Source organism: Anastrepha obliqua, chromosome 2 (assembly GCF_027943255.1).
Source record: "Anastrepha obliqua isolate idAnaObli1 chromosome 2, idAnaObli1_1.0, whole genome shotgun sequence".
Taxonomy (NCBI): Eukaryota; Metazoa; Arthropoda; class Insecta; order Diptera; family Tephritidae; genus Anastrepha; species Anastrepha obliqua.
In genome coordinates this window covers 87,873,415-87,886,467 of record NC_072893.1, presented here as the reverse complement: position 1 = coordinate 87,886,467, position 13,053 = coordinate 87,873,415, and the positions used below count along the sequence as shown (strand labels likewise).

At 37.5% G+C, this 13,053-nt stretch overlaps 1 protein-coding gene across 1 annotated transcript in view; it reads left to right on the top strand.

The window, feature by feature from the left end:
* Positions 1-411: 411 nt before the first annotated feature.
* The window catches only part of LOC129237339 (ataxin-1), a 56,995-nt gene continuing 44,353 nt past the window's right edge, over positions 412-13,053 (top strand). Inside the window, exon 1 of the mRNA XM_054872016.1 lies at positions 412-1,407. The gene's annotated coding sequence lies outside the window, so the exon portion shown is untranslated. The remainder of the gene's footprint in view (positions 1,408-13,053) is intronic.

Below are 13,053 nucleotides of genomic sequence, written 5' to 3'. Positions count from 1 at the left end.
ACGAGTATTATTGAACAATGCCGCCAGCGTAAATTCATGCAGCAATGCCAACATACGCCAATATGTGTGTATATGTGGGAGCCATATAAATATGTATGTGTGCATATCTCCGTGGGCTTCGTGACCAATATGTTTGTGCCAAGAGCATAAAAACGACGCGCTTTGCGGTTAACGTTAGCGTCAACGTCCACGACCACGACCACGATTGCGTCTGCTTCGTGGCTCATGTGGAGCACGAGTCTGAGCACAAGCCGCATGCGTCGTCGTCAACAAATTGGTGGCGCGCGTCTCAGCGTGGCCGAAAGCTCCATACGATGATATCGTATCGTGCTTTGATTGAGATACCGTGCGAGCGAAGTGGAGTCGACGAGAGCTGTGCATTGTTTTTATTTAGTAGTATCCACAGTCTGTTTCGGTGTGGTTTAATTGCGTGCGATGCTTTAGCTGTTCGCGCACTGTTCAAACACTATAATGTATAATTAATAAACAATTTGCTTTGTGATTTCATAAGGGAATAAGAACGAAAATCGAAAAAAATAATGAATTCATGTTAGTGACGAATGAGAAATTAGAAAATATTCATAGCAAAGTGCAAACTGGTTCTGAAATATTTATAGCGCGATGTCTTTGTTGCTCAAGTGTAAATGTGATAAAAATTAATAATTATAATTATTTTCACAAAATCCTATTGCAGTCGCGTAAACACGCAACGCAAATTAAGAATTGAAAAGTGCTTGTGGTCGAACGACGGATGCAGAGTGGCAGCGGGCGGGACGCGACATACCAGCGAGTGTGAGTACCAGTGTCGGTGCACAAGTGTACGTTTGTGTGAATATGTGCACGTGCGCCAACACCGTGCCTTTCTCTCCCTAGTTGATACTCAAGAGAGCGGCAAATATCGAAAATACTGCTACCGTGAGCAATTCTGATCGTCCGTTCAGTACGCGAATTGATTACATATTCATGTACTCACGACCGCTTGTCTCATTCGTTCTTGACGTCAACGCCAAACAAAAACAACGACGCTGTGATCTATGCGATAGGGTGGAGGACTCCGTCGTCCGAAACAGACCTATTCGACTAGGAGCATACGACCGCGATCGCGCTGACCAAACGAATCGATCTTCTCAATCAGTAGCGTGTTCCAGCGTCGAAACGTCGAGTGATTAACCGGTGAACCGGCTGCCGGTTGGTAAAAAAAACACTACCGCTGTCACCATCAACGCCGTCGCCATCGCCATCGCCACTGCCACAATCATCATATAGCCATTCTTATCGCCAACACCAACATTCTTACAGGCTCGTGTGTGTGTGTTTTGTTGTCAACTGAATAATATTTATTCTTATTATAATTTGCCGATTAAGCAATGTTGTCATACTACATCGTCGTCGGACATAGAAAATCGTGTGAGTAAGCTCTTTTGCATGCAATGTATGGAAAAATAGCAGTAAGAGTAGCACCACAATAACAACAACAACAACAACAATGGCCTGATGTATGTATTATATTATAGCGGCCAAAGCTGAGACAGCAACAATGCCAATGGAGGGCTTGTGTGGCTGCGGTAGCCGTTGAAATATTTATTTATTTTGTGGCAGTACTTTTAATAGCTGGCGCTGTGGTTGCTGTTGTTGTGGTTTTTGTAGCTGGCATATCTATCGTTGTTGTTGTTCCTATTAGTATACACAATCCTATAATACGAGTGCATATTGTTTTTGCTTGATTTGTATATTCGTTGTATACTCGTGTGCTTTAAAAATAGATTTCCGAGTATTTTGATGTCCTGAGGCGCAGCAAAGCGAAATAAAATAATAAAAAAGTGAAAACAAACAGCAACAGCAAAATAAGTACAAACTATGGTTCTGGAAGGCGCTGTTAGGCCCATGTACGTTCGGATGAGTTAAGAGTGAAGGGGCTGGGGGGTGGCGGAGTTTGTGGTAGGCGCGAAGATAAACGTCAGGAATGTGCAATCGTTGAACGTTGAGCAAAAGATTTGCGAGTGGGTACAAACTTTCATATTGGCATATGTTTTTGAGTGTATTGAAATATTTATAAATGTATGTATGTGTATATACATATGTATGTATATTTGCATGTATGTGCTTATAATAAGGTGACACTTACATATGTACATATGCTTATACAAATATTGTGTATACACACACGTACATACATATATACCCACGCAAGCATTCGTACAAAGCGTCTGCTTTGTTTTGTTCTGTCTGGCTGACCGGCCGGCCGGTATTTCGAACTACATACATACGTAGGGGAATATGCACATACACTCATATGCACATAATGCATTTACTTGCACCGTCTGTCTGTTACTGCTTGTGGTGGTTTAAGTTAGCATGGAAACCGAACACTTAACAAGATCATTTGATACCTTATATTTAGTAATTTATAAGTAAAATTATATTTCAGAATTTTTCCATATACATATGTATGTACATCTGTATGCAAATACATACGTATATATTTCACAAATGTAATGGGTGTTTCTTGAAGGTATCGAAATTTCGATAGGGGTATCTGCGAGCTAACTGTCTAAGCAAACATTTGTTTTTGACATTTATGATCGGTATAATCTTGAATCTTTAATCTTTTCTTCTTCTACTAACACAATTCCAAGTCACCAAGCGCATTTTAGTGATGAAACCCTTTTCTTAAAAAATCATTTGCCGTCGGCAGTCGGTATAAAAGAGTAGGGATCCATTTACATATTCTAAAACCTAACAAAGTATGTACCTACGAGTTCATGCAGTGGCTCAGTAAAGAACTCGGCATGCAGCTTTAAGTTCAACATTTTTGTAAGAAATGCAATTTAAATATTTTTATTTGTATATTTTTCTATTGGGTATTCAAATAGGATTTTAAAACTAGTAATAATAATTTACAAATCCATTACAAATACTCCTTGTTATACAGGGTAGGCCATATAGCGTTTGCTTTTTGAACCACCTATTTTTTTGAGGATGGTAACACAAATGACATGTCAAATGTGTTCGTAATTTACTTAAAGGTTTGACATTTACGAAATGGGACGCTATACACTTGAACAAAATTAGGAAATATTGAAAACCTATTTCCCAAGTGGTGAGTCTTCTTCTTCTTCCGCGGTTACAGTAAATGGCGAGCGTTACCGTGACATGCTCAACGAGTTTTTGTTTCCAAAAATTGAAGAGGATGACATGGACGACATTTGGTTTCAACAGGACGGTGCAACTTGTCACACTGCCAAAGTTACACTCGAACTTTTGGCTACCGTTTTTGAAAACCGAATAATCAGCCGAAATTCCGATATGAATTGGCCGCCTCGGAGCTGTGATTTAAGCCCATTGGACTAGGTTTTGTGGGGAGCGTTAAGGACAAATGCTATGCGAACCATCCAGAGACGATTGATGCTTTAAAACACGAAATCGAAGTTGCCATTCATGAAATTGGATCCCAAGCAATCGAAAATGTGCTTAAAAATTGGGTTAATCGAATGGCCTACTGTAAAGCCAGTCGTGGCAGTCTTTGAACGATATTATTTTTCATTCATAAATGACAATGCTCAGTCTTCAAAATAAGAAAAACGTTTAAATAAATATTGATTCGTTTTTTTTTATAGCCGATTCAAAAAGCAAATTTTACATGGCCCACCCTATACAAAAATTTATCATGCATCACTCGCAAAATTGGTATAAAAAAAATTTCGGACATCTGGCATTATTGCGATTGTTTGGCACTTTAAAAAGGGAATCCCACAATTAATTTGCTCTCGGTAGAACAGTTCAAAGAACGAACCAAAATAAAATTTCAGTCGTGTTTTGTTGAATTTCAAATCATAAACATAGGACAACGTGGACAAAACTCAATTCAAGTCAGAAATTTAATTATTAGTTATCGTGAAAAGTCTAAAATGGTTCGGGAAATCGCAGAAGCGCTCCTAAGCTCACAGGAGAATTCGCCCACCACCGTAATATTAATTGCCACCCCGAAAGTATATGTCTAGTGTTGCGAAAGAATAATTATAATGAAAGAGTTGCACGAAAAAAAAACCTTTCATCAACGAGATTAACCGACACAAGAGAATAAAATTCGCAAAGCGTCATGCGGATGAGGGTTTCGAGTTCTAGAAGCACGTTTTATTTGCAGATGTAAGCAAGTTTAACATACATACATATATAGGTCGGACGGACAATCACCTGTGTGGAGAAAATCTAATGAAGAGTTGCTGGAAAAAACTTACGTCCGGCAGTGGATCGGTTGTTGTTGTTGTTGTTAATAGCATAGGTAGCCCTGTCAGTGTAGGCATATCATCGTTCGTCTTCGTCTAGCTCATCTAGGGGTAGGCCCAGGAAACATGCTGTTTCGACAGGTTGGGTCCAGAGGGAGAGGGGGGTTAGATGAGTCGGTTTAAGGGGGCATGTGAAGAGGTGGTTAGTGTCGTGCGGGGTACCTTCACATGCCGGACATGTGTTTGGTATGTCGGGGTCAATTCTGGATAAGTAGGAGTTTAACCTGCTACAATATCCAGAACGTAATTGTGCCAATGTTACACGAGTCTCACGGGGAAGCTGGAGCTCTTCATCTGCGATAGTTGGTGGTTGGACTCCGATTACGGCATTCACAGGACGCGAGTTCATGAAGGTGGTAACGGTCTCCCGGTGAATGTCGTTTATAGACTGTCTAAAAACTGTCCGGTCCAGTAGGTTACGGTCGGGTGGATCGGTAATGGTGTGGGGTTGTATGTCAGCTGCTGGTACTGGAAATTTGTGCCTCATTAACGGCAATATGGACCACAAACAATACCTAACAATTATGAAAGAAAATTTGATCCAAAGTGCTGAAAAGTTGAGAATTAAGGACAATATCCATTACTATCAAAACAACGATCAATCATGCGTTATGTACAACTGCCCAAAGTACTTGAAACACAGACATCAATGTAATTGAACATCTGTGGGCTCATTTGGAAAACCAACTGAAACTGGCGCGTACACCCTTTCTGGGTGTTTGGACGAGCTCCTCCTCCTATTTGTGGCATGCGTCTTGATGTTGTTCCACAAATTGGGGAACCTACAGTTTTAAGTCGACTTCGAACGGCAGATATTTTTTACGAGGAGTTTTTTCATGTCAGAAATATACTCGGAGGTTTGACATTGCTTGGCGAGGGGCGACAGCTATTAGAAAAAACTTTTATTCATTTTGGTGTTTCACCGAGATTCGAACCTACGTTCTTACTGAAGTCACGCACCATTCCATTCAGCTACGCGGCCTCATGTTATTAGAAACCAGAAAGAAGACGCTACTAAAGAAGAATGGGGGAAAATAGATGCATTAACATCCAAGAAGCTGGTCGAATCCATGCCAATAAGATTGAATACTGTGAGAAAAATAAAGGTTTGCTGACTAAATATTAATTATATTGTTTTTTCTGAATATTATTTGCATAACTCTACTTTATATAAATGTCCGAGTTCTTTTTTTGTCATGTATTTTGCTAAGTTTTTATGCTTGTATTTTCTATGTACAAATGAGTTCAAGTTTGTTTATGTTCTTTGTAGTTTTGAAAAATACGCTTGAAAAACGAAAATAAATGTGACACATAAACGCATTCGATTTGCATTTTAAAATATATTTTTAGTTTTAAATCCATATCACTTGTGTGTCCGAGTTTTTTATTAAGCCACTGTGTACGAGTATGTAATATATATTCTTATTTTGTGCTTTTTATTTTCCGCTTCAGTGTGGAACTTTAGCCCGAACTAAACCGCCTACCGTCAATGTACCGATCCCCTAGGCGTGTCACGTATCCTAAGGCGGGTCACGTATCCTATCAGGAATTGTGCAAGGTGGAAGGTAAGCTTACCGTAGCTTCGATTTAGCAATTTTTCGATGTTTGGTATTAGGGTAAAGTTCCACCTTCCCTTTGTGGAGTTTTTCCAACGCTCCTGCCATTTTCGTAAGGATATCTCTTTTCATGATCGCTGCTATGTGACTCTGTTTTTTTTAGCACATATACTCTTGCTCGTTTTTCCGCCAATATATCGATGGGCATCAGCCTGCGATCACTATTACAGCTTCGTCCGAGGTGATTTTGTATGCGCTTATCACCCTCAGTGCGCAAAGTCTGTACAAGGCCTCGCATCTTCTATATGCTTTTACCTCCCAGGATTTTATGTGTAAGTACATATCTATGCACCGGTTATTCACAACCTAATCAGTATGACCAGAGGTTTCGCATTAGAGCTTTTCTTCAGAATGTTTGATAGTCTCTATATGAATACGAGAATACGCGGATTGAAGTTATCAAATAAGCGAAACTTTTGCGTAAAAAAATTATAGATGATGTGAAAGGTTAGGTTAGATTAATGTAAACAAGCAAGATAAAAGGTAGAACAGAAAAAAGTATATGTATTTGTAAACAACTGTCCACAACTACGTCGGCTCAACAGCTGATTCTGTCAAATTCAAGTCAAGCTTTTGGTTCAGATGGGGGCTATCTAGTTGAGCCAAGTACACTGACACTGTCTTACATTTATCGCCCAACCGATATACTAAAGCATTGCTAAATCAAAGCCCAAAATTAATTTGATGAAGAGCAAAGTATTGTGGGTAAAAAAAGAAGGTTGTATGTATGTACTCGTATGTATATTGAATATTATATTGAGAGTCATTAATATTCGGTTTACATGTGAATGAAAATGTAAATCAATGCTTTTATGTTTCTTCTTTCGTTTTATTTTTTCATTGATAATTCAAAAGTGTATGTATATTCGAAGTACAAAAAATAATTCAATTCCATGGAAAACCAAAAATAGCATTAGCTACATGTATAAATATAATATATAACAACGAGCCATTAATATACCGGAGTGCGTAGGTTCGAATCTCCGTGTAAAAAACAGCAAAATGAAAAAGTTTTTGAAGTGAAAACTTCTTTAGAATCGTTGGGAGTGATTTGAGAAAAAGTGAAACGAAAAAAGCGACACTCTTGGCTACGAAGCGTTATATTATATGTTGATATAAACGTAGCGACGAACTAAATAACTTTTAGGCCAGCGCCGACAGCATGGCGCGGTAGCCGAGCGACTAGCAATGTGAGCTTCCGATCCAAAATCCTTGATTCGAATCACAAGAAAAAAATTTTTTTATACAGTTATTTTATTTTATTTTATGATATGTTTATGAGGAGCTTTTTTTCATGGCAGAAATACACTCGGTGTTTTGCCATTGCCTGCTGAGGGGTGAGCGCTATTAGAAAAATAGTTTTCCTTAATTTTGGTGTTTTCACCGAGATTCGAACTGACGTTCTCTCTGTGAATTCTGAATAGTAGTCACGCACCAACCCATTCGGCTACGGCGTTTGTTTAATTTTACTGATGCAAAAATGAGGGAAAATATTTGAATAAAGTTTGCTTACTGTTTACACATTTTCCAAAGGTGACGGAGAACCAAAAAAAAAGTCGATTTTCAAACAAATACGAGTGCATATGTGTAATTGTGTTAGAGTTTCGGTCACGCCCCAGCAAAACCTGCGTGCATATGTGTTTGTAACATTCAAAAAAATGTAATTGTGTTAGAGTTTCGGTCACGCAGGTTTTGCTGGGGACGCTCATAATAGCAACCGCGTGTGTATTTTTATATTCGTCAATATTTTCATTTTGAAATATTTACCGCAATTATGCCGAAAAATAATGCAGAAAAGTGTCGTGAATATCGACAGAAAAAAAAATCAATAAATAGCATCACGGAATTCATTCACGAAAATTTAATAAAGTATACACCAGAAGTATCGCGGATACTTAGAAAAGATTACAATAAAGTTCCAATGATTTTAAGTGGCGATTTTAACGTAAATTTTGCATTGGACACAGCGGTTCCTTCAATTGACTTTCTCAATACAACATTCAATTTAAAAATGTGTAACAATCGCACTGAATCGACAACACGATAAAAAACAACAATTGACGCGGTATTTCAAAGATATGTTGACAACATCGAAACCAAAGCATTTGTATCATATTTTAGCTATCATAAGCCACTCGTATCATTTGTTGAAATTGAAAACATTGAGGATGAATAATAATAAAATGAAGAAAATAAAATATGAACTTTATAGCAGTATTATAATGAACCTATAATTATCCCGCCCCTAATGCTGCTTTCGTCTCATTCTCTCTCAGTTTGTTTTACGGAAGGTTTCACTTCTATCGCGTCTAACCGTTAGACTGGTATTTTTTTTCTAATAGTGGGCGCCACAAATTTCCCAACTCCACGTGTCCTCATACACCCCACACCATAACGCAACCATTGCAGTGTTCAACTATAGGTCTTAAGTTCTGAGGTTGGAGCTCTGGAATTGGCCGTCAGATCCAAAAGTATTACATTTTCTCTCATCAACAAATAGAATGTCCGCCAACCAAGAGCTTGGTTGGGAAACACATTCTTGTGCGAATTTAACACGCCCTTAATTGAACTAGAGTCTTGCGACGCGAATCGCGGCCACTAAAACCCCTAGAATTAGGGGTCTTTCTTGCTGTAGACGCTGATATATGTTTTCCAAGATCAGTTGCTACCTCTGTGGCGATTTTCGGTGCGCTCAAGCGAGAGTTGGGCTTTATTTTTCGCACAATAATATTTTGTTCTCTCTGATTTAGGTTCTTTGGCTAAGCAGGTTGCTTTAATAGACCATTTTTTGTATCGTCAAATAATATCTCCTACTGTGCTTAACTTCATATTAACAATTTCTGTAATTTTGTTGAAACTTTCAACTTTTTATGGTGAAAATTAGCAGCAGATTCAGCTGGATTTATGGAGTGTGGATTTATTCCCCTAATGTCCCATCTTCATTAGCTGCGTTACATAACTTTTTTAAATTATTTCTAGAACAATATTATCACCAGTTAATGCTAAAACATCCTTGATACACGATTTGTCAAAGACCAAGAGAAAATGACCACTTAAAGACACAACAGTTCCAAGATTCCATAAAAACATTTTCTGATCATTCTCTTGGCAGCTCCTTGGTGACCTCATTGCATTCGATTCTATAAGTAGTCGATTCTATACAGAATAGCTGTGTTTTTTGCTGTTGTAGGCTGATGAGTATCTATCACTCCTTAATAAGTTTGGTCGTACTGGACGCTTGATCGTCTAAAGATATACTTACAAATGTGCCCTGCAGACTTCTATCGAATGTTGTGTATATACATACATATGTGCGTACTGTCCATTGTACAAAATTAGTCTATGAAAGCGTTGTCTAGTAAAATTATTCCTTTGACAAAACTAATTAAACTTAAGATCGATCTCCTTGATGTGGTTCGATTTGTAAGAATCTTCATGTTTCAATTAAATCGACCGCTTCAATATATTCTGGTCAAAGTAAAAAGCTACAATTAATGTATTTTCAGACAGAATAATCCAGACAAACAGTGCCACTAAAGCCTTCTATGCTATATAAGTCACGACAGACTTTTAGGTTCTTATTAAAGTTTACGTTACAACTTTCTTTGTAAGTAACTTAAAATACATTCCTCGCATAGAAATTTGAATTTAGTACAGAGTGAGATACTTTGATGTGGATTAAGCATGCAGTGTTCAATTAACCAGACTGGATCTTTCCGATAAGTTTGACCATTTCCATGAAAACGGTAAACCTCTAATCTACAAGAGTTCATTATCTTAGTAACTGTTTTGAAAGGTGATTATTAAAACAAAAATCATTTCAAAAACGAATTCGACTGAAGAGTAGTCAGTAAACGTCTGGTTTCATTCAGAGAAATTTATTCAGAAAATTCAAAATAAAACTTTATTCCACAAAAGTGATATTATCGCCTTCAAAGTGCTCCCCATCAATGCTTTTATGCCAGCGTTTGATGCAGCTCTCAAAGCATTTTTGGAACTCTGTTTTCAGCAAAGCCATCAGAATCGTCTCCTATTTGTTCATTACATCTTTCGGCTGTTAAAACGCGTTCCCCGTGGAGGTTTTTTGACGCGATCAGAATCAGAAGAGAAAAAAAAATCGCAGGGAGCCATATCAGATAAATTGCATTACTGTTGGATGGTATTCGTTTCGTTCTTCGTCAAAAATTTACGGATAATGATGGTACTGCGCGACGGTGCGTTATCAAGGTGTAAAATCCACAAGTTGTTTTCCTCCGAACCCTTCCTTTCTTGGCGAATAGCTTTAGGTAAACGTCTCATAACTCCCAAATAATAGTCCTTAGTAACTGTTTGACCTTCTGGCGAAAATTCATGGCACATAATACCGTTTCAATTCACAAAAACCGTGAGCACCTCTTTCCTTTCTGACTGAAAACGACGTCGATCGCCTGGATTGCATGTCGCATTCATAAACCCACGTCTCCTCTCCAATAATGATACGTTAGATGAATGTTGGGTCTGATTCAAACTTGGAAATCATATCAAAGCGTTCCCTTTTTTGTATGAAATTCAGGTCCTTTGCGACCAGCTTTGCAACAACACGCCGCAAACCTAAAATCTTTAACTACAACGCCCTGCAACGTATAAGTCTTCTACCAGCTTTCTAATAGTTAATATGCGACTATTGACCAACTTTTCTCTCACTTTATTGATCTTTTCATCAGTTTTCGATATCCGCCACTATGTTCGTCATCGTCGATGGACTCATGATCCCTTCTGAAGCGTTCATGCCACATGTAAGTGGCTGTTTTATTTAGAGTCTTATTACCGAAACAGTTTCCTAACATTTCTAAGGGATAAAAATCGATTTTTTTTTTTTTTTGCATGTTATTGTAGTAAAACATTTCAAAAATACCGTGTTAAAATTTTAAGTCAATCCGAGCAAAACTTTTTAAGTTATAGAGCATAAAGCCGAGCCGCCTCAAACATCTGCCGAGACGCAGCAGTTGCGCGCGTAGTCCGTTACAAACTTTAAACGCGGTTTTCTCGAACCTTCTTTTTTAAAGTGCGTAGTCATTGGCATTTGAAAACTACTCAACCGATCCTTTTGAAATTTTGCACATATATTTTACATATAAAAAACCTCCCCACAACGTTTTTTTTTCGCCATTTTTTTTTTATATTAAGGTGGTTTTACACCTACAAAATGGCGGCATTTTTTCGTCAAAAATCAAACGACTACCAAATGGCTGAAAATGAAAATAAATCGTCAAAATAAACGTTGGGGGGAAGTTTAACTCATACTTTAACTAAATTATTCGATTTTTTTGATTTCAAATGATTCTACGCTGAGATATGCTGACTACTGCAAAATGTATTTTTGAAAAGACGTCTACGTAAATGTGCTCTCATTCGCTCATTTTGCAATATTTTTACATGAAAATTTTATCAAATATTCTTGAAATGTTACTTTATAATATGCAACAACTTTTAATAAACTGACTTGAACCGTTTCGCTACAATAAATTCATGAAAAAAGCGTTTTTTTTAGCGTTTATCCCTTACTCCCCCCTTAAATATTTTTTTGCAAGATTACAAATAAAAGAGGAAATGTAGCTTTCCATCTATAAATAGATTCACATATTAACCTTAGAATTTAATAATTCAAATAATACAAGCATACACACATATGCACATACATACGTATGCACACACATGCATATGTATGTTTATAGTTAGATTACCAAAGCCCCCTGTTTGACCCGGTTGCAACTATCTTGCACTTGTTACATACCTATTACAATGAATGTGTGTGTGTGTATGTGTGTGTATGCATGTAGCTTAATAAATAAAACAAAAAGAAATATTCAACTAGTGTGCAGGCGCCTCCAAGCCGCCTCAATCAATTATAAACCACAAATACTTATTAATATATAATAAATACATATGTATGCATGTATGTATATACATATGTACGTATGCATATTTATTTATTTGCAGTCTCGCAAAACCCAAATCGTACATATTTAGATTACTCTTGCTTTAGTTTGCCCACACATAATCAAGCACCTTCCCGAACCCCATTGCTCCCGCAAGACATGCTATTGGCACCAGAAAAAGGGTACTTCATTATGAGTGGCGTTTTTTTTTGCATTTACATGAAATTCAAGCGTTTTTGTATCTTGATGGAAACAGCGTCCTTCAAATATCTTACAGAAAAGTGTAGGAAAGTATAGAGATTTGCCCTTAAATTTAATAACTTTAGTTTCCAAGACAGTTCTACGTCAGACCAAATCTTTGGCTAGCCGACATGTAGAAAGCAAAAAGCCGTAATAAACATTTGCTGGCTCATGTTTTGGAGATACATATAACAAGTTACTCTTTTCTGAAACCTTTATTTGCAAATATCTATTTATTTATAATGTACAAGCAAAAAAAAAAAGTTACATAAGATGCTCTAAGTGTATTCCCTCCATTTCCTAGGAGGCACGACATCTGTGTTTGAAAGATATTCGAACTCTTTCGAAAACTGTTCGGTGCATTTTTGACTAATTTGTTGCTGCAGCCCTTCAGGGTTATTTAGCGGATTAGCCTAGACTAAAGTTTTTAAGTACATATCTTTAAAAAAAGTATAAAAAAGCGGGTTCGAAACCCACTGTGGGCAAGAAACACCAACTGATGGAAAAGGTTGTCGCTCGACAGACAATGGCAAACCTCTGAGTGTACTTCTGCTATGAAAAAACTCCTCATAAAAATACATCTGCCATTCGGATGAGGCATCCCAGCATTTGTGGAGCAACATCAAGACGCGCACCTCCTATTTGTGTTTAGTCCAATATACATCTTCGCCATATTATTCGCATATAATATGCCCTGAATCCAGTTCTGAATAGAAACTCCCTGGTAGATTTATTGCTATTCCCTTCCCTCTTATCATGAATAAAAATTCTTATATAATTTTATCTTCTCCCTTTCCTTTATCACTAATGAACTTCGCCGACAAGAAATTGGAAAAAGTAGGTATGACGAATGGGAAAAAGGAGGAAGGGATGGCTCTTCCAAACGTGATGGCCAGCAAAATGAGGGGAGCAGTGCACAAAAGAATAAGAATTTAAACTTTTAAATAGAAAACAATAAAATAAAATAAAATGACAATATAAAAAATTATTTTA